The following is a 7,435-nucleotide window of genomic DNA, read 5'->3' as shown; positions in this document are numbered from 1 at the left end:
GCTATCTTAGGATGTTCACTTGCGGATAGAAACTGGGTTAGCAGCCACAAAAATACGAAAGATATTAAAAGTCTTAGGACAAGGACGGCTTTTTAAGGAACCTTAAATATTACTGATAGTTCCTACAAAAAATGTATATTTAGTATTCTAAAGGTATTTTGTATACCAATGTAAAAAAAATGATTTGAAATAAACGTGTAATTACTAAAATAAAATAAAATTCAATTTAAAATTTATTAATTTTTTCAGTGAACTTTTATTGCAATCTTTCACATAAAGTCTCATCTTCATTTCATATTTTTGACATTTGTTAAATCAAATAAATGTATTCGATTTCGTTTGGATTTCACTCTATATATACATATATGCACAGACTCATATATTCAATTTTTTTGTTTATGTTTCATTTTTGCTGTTTGAATTTATTTGTTTGTTTTGCCATTCATGCGAATGCAAATTTGGTAATTGTCTCTGTCGCCGTCTCACTCTCTTTTTTTTTCGAGTTTTTGCTTTATTTATTTGAGTGAAAGAATTTATTTTATGGCAAATGGGGCTTAAATCGTGAATATCTCCAATGTGAGTTATGCATGTGAGTAATGAACGACACTTTTTTGTATTTACGTTGTCTTGGAAGAGTAAAATTAGCAGTTAGGGGTAGATCATAAAACTTGTTATTTTTAAGCAAAATAAGAAATACGTTTCTTTGAAAAAATAATGTCATATTATAAATTATAAAATAATAATACTTCTGACACCAAACTGTTTAGCTTAGAAAATATTTTGTATTCTAATGGTTTAAAGAAGCCCTAAGGTCATTAGCAAATTGATATGTATGCTTTCATATCTGACGCAAACATCCATAATCGATATCTGGGCCAATGCATATAAATCTCGTGGCCATAACTCTGCTCCATCCAACCATCCATCCATCCCGACTGGCTGTCTATCGCTGCTCCTTTCAGCCTTTTAGGGCTATTCAATCTTTGGGCTGTGTGGAAAGGCCATTAACTTGATATATGCACGCCGGCCGCCTAATGATTGCCGAATTTCTAATTATACGCATAAGAAATTATATCTGTCAATAAATTTGCCACTGTGCCGAGAGTCGAGAGTCGAGCTCCTTGGACTGCGAGGGTGTTGGTCGGGGCTACGGGGGTCGAAAAAAGGACGAAAAAGAAATCAGCAGAGGCCATAATTCACTCACACACACACACAGGCGCACAGATAGACAGGACGTCTTGCCTTGGCTAGCGTAAATCCTTCTACAACTGACAACGGGAATGGCTCGCTCAGTGCTTGTATAAATGATGAGTCCGAAAGTCCGAGCCGAGTCCGAGTCCGAATTCCAGTGGGGAGAGGGGGGGCATAATGACCTAGGCAGGGGCGGAGCAGGAAATATTTGGCCGAATGACGCATAAAACAAATCCAAGAAGCCCAAGACCCCAAGGGTTGCCTGCTTTGCTTGGTTGACTTGACGGACCTGCCTTTGATGGAGGTGGAGGAGGGTGAAATACTGGATGGGATGTCGCTCTGCGGTGCGGAAGGAGGAGCTTTGCCGGCTGCCGGCTCGTCATCATTATCATCAGCGGCAGTCATCATGGCCAAGACGAAAAGTCTTTTTCGCCAAACCCAAAGACATTCGCCAATGAGTGGGAGGCGGAGAAGGACGAGCAGGGGGACTACCAACATCGGCCCCATATATTTTCGCTCGTCTGACATTAACGGCTGCTATCGCAGAGTGGAGCTATGCCCAGAGCTCTGCCAAGCTGGCATCATTACTGGCACTCCACGATTTATTGACGAGCAGACCAAAGCAAAGCAAAAGCAAACCAAACCAACCCAACAGAATAGAACAGAACGGAACACACCCGAGCTGACTGAGCAGCCGAAAATTTAGAATCGTCTTCTTGGCTAGGACAGCACAAAAAGGATTGCCGGGGGGTGGGCGGTCGTCTTGGGTGTGGCCGTGTGGGTCTGGGCCTCCAACTCTCGGCCCCCAAAACTAAACCCCATTAGTTTCTATGGCCCATTCCGTTGACTTGACGCTTTGGCCTGGCAGGCAGTCAACGCAAGATGACGTTGTCGTTGTCGCTTGACGACTCCTTGAGGTTTGTTGATTCAGGCAAAAATGCCTCAATATCAAAGTTTGGCCCTTTGTTCTTACCAAATTGCATATTAGATGAGAGGCCCTGGCTTAAATTGGATGGTGTGGAGGACAAAGTTTGATTTAGGCAACCCGAAACAAGGAACTCATTTTGATTGGCGTGGAAATAGCTTGGTATTACTTGAATCATAATACCAAGATATCATTTCTGCAAAGCTCTTTCATTCGGATTTAGCAGAAGGAAATTTGCTAAGAAAATAGGAAAGAAGATTTTACAATCTCTATTAGTCTTAAATTAAAAAACCAGTAAAAATAAATAAAAAAAAAATTTATTTAATGTTGTTTTATTTCAATTTTGTTTACCAGGGATAATTGTTAAATCAATAGTAAAATAAATAAATAAATTTTAAATCCGACTAAAATCTATTGACTTCAGTTTCTCGATCATTATATTTAAAGAAGTGGTAGTAGCCCCGCATTTCCCTGACGTACTTCTTCTGATTAAATTCAAAATAAATACCCCGACGTACTGTGGAGCCCGCAAAATGTTGGCAATTTGCAGCTCCCTGTGAGGGCATCACATGCCGCAATTGAGGCGAGATCCTTGAGCTGATGATTCATATGCCAAAGCAGCTCGCTTGCCAAACAGTCTCCCCATCTCCAGTAAGCTATCTCTCTAATGCCAAACGATGCTGTGTGTCTACAGCCTCGGAGTCCTGTGGAACCATTCATTTGCTTGAGCGCGCCTTCGGCATATTTTTAATTGCCTAATTTTGCGACTTGAGTGATGGGCCCACTGAACGCTCCGAGGGTTGATGCCGCTGCTCCTGTTTTTCGCTGCTCAAATGTTGTCGTTCAGCTTGATAAACGCCCGCTAGCTGCCGTTTGGCATTTTAAAATTGTCGCCAAAAACATCCACCGAACCCTCACATCCACATCCACATCCGCATCCACTTCGGCTGGCAAGTGGCTTCATTTGCTGGCGCTGAAATATTTCACCGTCCCACCGAACCCACTCCACATCCACTGCCACGAATTTGGACCCGGCATTGTCACCATCAACAGTGCTCGCGGCAAATTATGGGACAATATTTTAGGCTAATGTTAATGTTTTCCCAAAAATTTTCTCATTGTGCCGAGGAGGGTCCAACTCCCACTGCCACCGCCAACCGCACCACCACCCATTAGACACTCCTTGCCTCTGGCCAAAATCCGTTAAATTATTGAGCTGAAGGTACTTTTCAATGCGGTTCGCTGGCTTGGGCTTGGGTTACTCGACTACTTTCGCAGACTGAGCCACACAGAGTTTGGGGTTAAATGAGCAGCGACACTTTCGTCGTTCCTGCCGCATTGCCGGGGGTATTCTTTATTCTTGTTGGGCATTGCAATTCAAAGTCGTTCAGGTTCTCCTGTTAAATGTTTCGGAAATGTTGCTCCAAAATGAATGAACCCAGGGCGGAGAAAGCCTTGCGAATGAATTAGCCCAAATTTTCTAGCGGGTTACATTAGAAGATCAACCGTGGGGATAGTCGGGTGAATTATTGCTATATTAAATGAAATATGTATTAGTTGATGATGAGCATAACAGGAGCAATAAAGGAGCCTATTTATCTTTACGTTGAAATAATCCTTTCGCTATTAAGTTACCCAAATAACTAAAGTGTCTGAACTAGATCAAAGATTATAAAATCAGAATATTTTGCTATTTTACGTCTTATTTATTTAATAATCGTTTCCTTATTCTATGCTTAATTTCACCTTTCAAAACATTAAAAGTCGATTCCCAATGCTATTTAACACTTTCAGCTCCACCCATCGCCCACATTGTAGACCATCTTATAGCCATCAAGACTGGTTACCCTTAGCTTTCATAAGCAGTGGAAATTTGTATCCTCAAGTTGCAGCAAGAAATTGCAATCTGCCCACCCACTCATCAGTCTTTAGTCTGTCTCGGGCACACCTAAGAGATAAAGAAAGCCACAGAAAACCCCCGAAAAAGAAGAGAAATGCCGTGGAAAAACCTCTAAATCTTGTTGGCTACGTTCGTCCAAGAGCGGGCCCTGTTGCCATTTATTTCTCCCCCAGCCCTTTTTGCAACGTTCGCCTTGTCTCGGCCACCATAAAACACTTTAATAGTTCTCTTATGCCAACCCCCAAGACTGCTACACCACCCCCAAAAAGGCCACCCACACAAACAAAAGCCTACACTGACTGACGGTTACCAATACCTTCATTCTTTCGTTCTTTCTTCGGTTTCGTCCGTGGCTCCGATACTCGAAAAGCTCGCGATTTAAAATTATGGCAACGCTGTCACTTAAATGGCGCCCAACGTGGGGCCCTCAACTCATGCCACCTAGTAGAAACCCCACCTGCAGTTGCCTCTGGCGTTTCGACTCAATTGTTTTTGCGTTTTCTCTTTCTCTCTCGTGCGCTTTCTTTGTCCTTAATTTAAGGCCAGACAACTCGTTGAACTTTTTTAATGATTTCTGTTCTAAGCCTTGGGGACTAATTCCCGGGAAGAAGGGAGCAGGAAGGAGGGAGGCCGCCATATGCCCGGAGACGCAACAAATTAACCCCGTTCACCTGCAGGTCGCCGAGCAACCCTTAACCCATTCCGGCCCAACGCCCCATCTTAACCGCTTCAACACTTTGATTTGATTTTTTTGCTCTTCTTATGCCAAGCTGCGTTTGCGTTTTTAACGCACGCTTAATCAATTGGCAGCAAACCCCCTTAGTTGACCCCAAAAACCCCACCCCCAATAGCCTGCGCGAACTTGTGCGCGTGGCAAGACCATCAGCACCACCCCCACAGCCTCCCGACCTTGTCACATGACACCTGCAACCTTTTGCTCGTCGATTTCCGTTTCCGTTTCGCCGCCGTCGACGCTGGCAAAAGTTTTTCGGTGGGGTTTTTTCCGTCTTGCTGTTGTTGTGGGTAAATGGTTTCGGTGGGCCGGATAGAGAGGGGATTTACCTCTGCCTCTTGGCATATAACAATTTTTGATGCCTTTTGATCTTCGCTGCTCGCCTGTTGTTGTGGACTTGGCGTGTTTTTAATTTAAATCCTGCGCCTGTCAGCGTAATACGACAAAAAATTCCACGCCATGTTTGATGTTTAATTTTATTAAAAGGATTTCCATTTTTGTTGATTTTGCTCAGTTTGCAGACGACGACTGCTGTTTTTGTTGTCGGTGTTTTGTCAGAATCCAATTAAAATTAACCGCCGGCGATTGTTTGTCAAAAATATTTAAGACATAAAGCAAAATCCAAAACAAACAGCAACCAGAAACAAAAACAACAACAGGTGCAAGGTGAAGCGGAAAATGCATGGAAAATGTTTTTAGTTTAGTATGTATCACCGATTTATTGAACATGTTGTTGCTTAGGCGCTTATTCCAGGAAATTTATAATTATTATTCGTTCGATGGAAACACTGTTTTAATTAGAGCCGTACGTGTTACAATATATAAAATAAAATGTATTTATCAAATTTTTATATAGTACACTCATAGAAATTTTTACCTAAATACTAGAAAAGTCGCCCTAAAACCGAGGTCGCCCTAAAACTACGGAAAATTTTCTTATTATACGGGTGGCTAGCCCTAAATATACGAAAAATCGCCATGGAAAATATTTTTTAGGGTTAGTTTTTTCAAAAAGGCAAATTTGTCCTGTTTTTTAGGGCGAATTTTTATGAGTCGACTCCAAAAGTTATTCCTTTTTTTTTAGGGCGAAATCGCCCTAAAACGTTGAACAAAATAGCAAAAAAAATGTTCTGACAATGCCCTAAAAACAAGGAAGAGTCAAACGAAATTTTAAGACGCAATTAATGGATACATATGTAATACATGTGTGTATGTGTGTGTGGTTGACAGGTCAAAACAAGTGAATGTGTGTGTATATTAGGGCGGACCTTTTTGTATGAATTTTGATGCTGAGCGCATTTGACTTTAGAGAAGTCCACCCTTTTTCTTCTTCTTTGCTACTTTTCGTCCGTTGCAGTGGCAAGGGTGGGAGTAGAAAGAGTTGCATTGTCTATTGTTTTTGTCATAATTTTTCGGGCGCTTGGCGGCGAAAGACGTGTTTGTGAAACCTTTTGTTAGTGAAGAAGTGAAAAATGTAAACGCTATTAAAGGACTTGGGAGGCGATTCTTTCTCTGTTTTCTGGTGAGTACATACATATATAATTGTGCAATTTGGATATTAATAACTAATTGAATTTACATATCTGTAACAGAGGAAAATGCAGCTGAAACTTTAAAAAATTTGAGTGGAAGCAGCTACGAGGAGAAATTCCTGTTCAACTAGTCGGTCCAGAAGCGGAAGTTTTGGAAGTGTGGCAGAACAAAGTAAGATCATTAATAAGAGTATACATATATGTATGTGTATATGTAAATAATGCTTGAGTTAAAAAGATGATGCAACAGAATACACACATACATATATGTATATATTTACAAGAAATCTGTATTTATGCACCGGACAAACCGCATTCACAAGTGCATATGCCAAAACAACCCCCAAATTTCTATTGCGACATTTCGTCAGTGCTCGAAATTTGCTTTTGCTGCTTCTTTTTTTTCTAGGAGTAGCAGCAAACGCAATCGCAGGCTAAATGAAAATTGTGTGTGTTGGTTGTGCATTTTTATATTAATTTCTAAAAAATTTTTCTTTTTTTTTTTTTAGATCGAGAACGCTTTTCAGATCCAGCTTTCGCAAACCACTTTTCGGACTTATTAAAAGCAGGAGTAAGGAAGCAACAGGAAATAAACCTGCTCAAATTTTTGGAAAGCTCTGAAGGTAAGTGCTTCTCTTTTTTTCTATTATCATATAATAATTAAACTGTTTTCATTTAATAGGGATACAATCAACTTTAAATTGGCTTGCGATCCATTCAGTGTTGGTGCCGACAGCAAGAACAAAAAAGGACGCCGGGAGCAAGAACGCGAAGCACACCATTGCGGACTCGGGAAGCCGTTTCTTTTAAAGTTATTTATTATTTATTATTTTTAAGCCCGATATAATCCATTTAGGAATAAGAATAGGAGAGTATGTAAATTTGTATAACTATAAATTGTGTAAATATATTTGTAGTTAATGTAAATAACAACAAACAAAAATATAAAAACAAAAAAAAAATATATTGAAATTGTATTTTTATTTATGAAAAATGGCCGTGAAATTTTAAGGAGCATTTTGCATGTTTTAGGGCAATTCACCTATAAATCCAGAGAAAATGCCCTAGATTTATGAAAATCTGCCTTTAGTTTTAGGATATTTTTCCTTATTTCTAGGGCAATTCGCCTTAAAATCCAGAAAAACACCCTAGAT

The 7,435-nt window shown here is 40.3% G+C and overlaps 1 long non-coding RNA gene across 2 annotated transcripts; it reads left to right on the top strand.

Annotated features, from left to right (window-relative positions):
• The first annotated feature begins 6,162 nt into the window (after window positions 1–6,162).
• LOC123002924 (uncharacterized) lies at window positions 6,163–7,225 on the top strand. 2 transcript variants are annotated; one of them, XR_011417691.1, is made up of 4 exons: window positions 6,163–6,271; window positions 6,342–6,453; window positions 6,809–6,904; window positions 6,964–7,225. It is a non-coding gene; the product is annotated as an uncharacterized lncRNA (long non-coding RNA). The 2 variants fall into 2 exon arrangements; XR_011417690.1 differs by having other exon boundaries at window positions 6,791–6,904; window positions 6,964–7,211.
• Window positions 7,226–7,435: the final 210 nt, after the last annotated feature.

Source organism: Drosophila takahashii, chromosome 2L, assembly GCF_030179915.1.
Source record: "Drosophila takahashii strain IR98-3 E-12201 chromosome 2L, DtakHiC1v2, whole genome shotgun sequence".
In the NCBI taxonomy this organism is placed as follows: Eukaryota; Metazoa; Arthropoda; class Insecta; order Diptera; family Drosophilidae; genus Drosophila; species Drosophila takahashii.
The sequence above is the reverse complement of the archived record's forward strand: the minus strand, read 5'-3'. Positions and strand labels throughout refer to the sequence as shown.